This window comes from Octopus bimaculoides, chromosome 2, assembly GCF_001194135.2.
Source record: "Octopus bimaculoides isolate UCB-OBI-ISO-001 chromosome 2, ASM119413v2, whole genome shotgun sequence".
NCBI lineage: Eukaryota > Metazoa > Mollusca > Cephalopoda > Octopoda > Octopodidae > Octopus > Octopus bimaculoides.
Window position 1 is genome coordinate 15,718,288 of NC_068982.1, and position 3,243 is coordinate 15,721,530.

The 3,243-nt window shown below is 34.5% G+C and overlaps 1 protein-coding gene across 4 annotated transcripts in view; it reads left to right on the plus strand.

The window, feature by feature from the left end:
- LOC106881988 (uncharacterized) overlaps positions 1-3,243 on the plus strand; it is a 450,650-nt gene that overhangs the window by 316,065 nt on the left and 131,342 nt on the right. The gene's annotated exons all lie outside the window — the stretch shown is intronic.

Consider the following 3,243-nt stretch of genomic DNA (forward strand, 5'->3'; position numbering starts at 1 on the left):
CTGTCTCACATCACCACCACAACCACCAAGGCTGCTGCCACAGCCATGACCGCCACCTCCACCACCACCGCCGCCACCACCACCGCCACCACCCTGCAATATAATCAATATCCTCACCATCATTGTGAACAAAATCATCACCACCATCATCATCATCACCACTACCACCAACACCATCACCATCACCACCACCATCACCATCATCATCACCACCACCACCACCATCATCATCATCACCACCATCACTACTACCACCACCATCACCACCACCACCACCATCACCATCATCATCATCATCATCATCACCATCATCATCACCTTGTTATTGTTTGAACACCTTATTTTCAATTATGTTTCCTATGTAGGTACGAATGCATGTATGTAAGTATAACCACACGCACATATGAACATTACACACACACAGACACACACACACTTCCACGTACACATACCCATACATGATAAAGTAATTATTAATAGTTTCCAGATAATTAGGCTTCACACTATTCTTGAAAACAACCATTTTTATCCCTTTTCTGTAACTTTTTTTTTATTTTTTATCACTTTCCATTTATACATATATCTGGTTTTGAAGGAGTATATATATATTTATGAATATATATTTGCGATCAGTGAAAAAACATCCATTCTAAAGATAAATATTACTTTGCAAGTACTATAAATTAGAAATGTAAAACAGTTGTACCTCGTGAAATTGATAGTCAGCACACATCAATAAACAATATGTGTGTGTGTATGTGTGTATTTATTAATATATACACATATATATGTTTTATAAATATATATATATATATATATATATATATATATACACACACACACACATATATACACATACATGCATGCATATATATATATATATATATACACGTACATATATCATCATCATCAACATCATCATCATCATCATTTAACGTCCGTTTTCCATGTTAGCATGGGTTAGACGATTTGACTGGGGACTGGCGAACCAGATGGCTACACCAATCTGATCTGGCAGAGTTTCTACAGCTCGATGCCCTTTCCAACGCCAACCACTCTGAGAGTGTGGCCAGCCACTCCACATATATATATATCTATATATATACACACACACATATATATATATATATACATATATATATATATATACACATATATACACACACGTACACACACGCATATATGTATATATATATATGGAAACTCCAGGGTGGTAAGCTACTAGTAGATTGGCTTCAATAAACAGCTGCCCTCTAGATTATTACCCAAGAACAGGGTACAATATACGAGGGGAAGTCAAAAATTATCTGCACGAAGCAGAAGCAAAATGCTCGTCAACCTCCACCACTGACGAGAAGACTCAGCAAACTCGAGAGATGGTAATGATGAACTGGTTCACCATCTCCACCTCTCGGATCACTGCTGTTTGTTCTTAGGTGAACATTGCTGGTGGAGCAGCCATGATTACTATGTAAAGCCAGAAAGGAAAATGGCGTGATCAGGCTCAAAACTTGAATCACTTCACCACAGTAGTACCAATTATAAGCATGCATGTGAAGAAAGCAGTGTGACAATAATAAAGATATGTTATGGCAGCGAAAGTGCTGATAATTTTTGACTTTCCCCCATATATATATGTGGCTATGTGGTAAGAAGTTTGCTTCTCAATTGCATGATTCTAGGTTCAGTACCGCTACGTGTCACCTTGGGCAAGTGTTTTCTACTGTAGACTCAGGCTGACCAAACCCTTGTGAGTGGATTTGGTACATGAAAACTGAAAGAAGCCTGTTGTATGTGGACACAGACACAGACACACACACACACACACACACACACACACACACACACACACAAACGCACACACACACACACACACACACACACACACAAACATAAATATATCAAAAGGATGTGTTGTAATACTATTCCACAGCCTTACCAACAATCCAACATACCCCCATCATCAGCAGCCCCACGGGTATCGTCATGGTTTCGACACCTGGGCAGTACCATTCAATCCAGCAGTGTCAACAGCACTAAAATAAGTGTTGTTTGGGAACAAACATACCAAAAAAACAACAACTTTCAAACACATTTACCCAATGTACAACAGTATCGGTAAAGAAATTCAATAAGTAAATTACAACCACTTCTAAATACGTAACAGGGATAACTCTATTAAGTCATACAAAAATTATAATCCCTACTGTCTTCCGTAGTGTAATATAAAAGTAAAATCTTAATAATCAATATATAGCCAGGATTAAACACTAACTTTAATAAAACTACAACAAAGAGACATATAAAACAATCTACATTGTATCAGTTTTAATAGTGTACTGTAATAACTAAATTATATGCTAAATTGCGACCAAACTTCCATACAAATAATAATCCCACCGGTCTTCCATAGATACTACTATAATGAAAGTTAAAGCCTTATAAAAATCTCTCCAATACAAAACACGATTGAAATTAATTTAACTAATATTTTTATGAGTGAAATACATTATTTCATCATTCAAAAGTTAATAATAAAACACTACATACTCATTAATATATCACAAGCTATGATATAAACATTGAACATTAAATTTCATTCAACAGGAACTAATAATATACATACACATGCATACACACGCATATATATATATATGTATATTCATATATATATATATATATATATATATATAGTAAGAAGTGAGATATAATATCCAAGTAGATAACAAATTTCTCAGAGTAAAATTCCAAGGATGGTTCCTTCTAATGGTGCATTTTTTGGTAATCTACATTCAGCTCTCATCCGATGTTCCAGTTTATTACTTGGCTATTTAGAGTGTAAAGAACAATATCACAATTAGAATAAAAATCCAACATATGTTTCGATCGCAGCAATCGCATATTGTTGCATATTCATACACAGCAATTTAAGCATTATTGGTGCGATCTCCTTAGGGTAAATAAATGTGACATTGTTTAAAGAGGAATTTTCCTCCTCAATTTGTTTAAATTAGATTTGGTAGCAATAACAAAATCTGAACATTCCTCAATGAGATATTTGCCTAAATCACTGCATAAGAATACGCAACAATTTGCTGTTAGTGTGACTGAAACACATGTCGGACTTTTATTCTAACTGGAAAGAAACAATAAGTTTGAATGTTCTAATTCTTCATTCTGCTCATTTTAATATATATGTATATATATATATATATATATATATATATATATATATATATATAT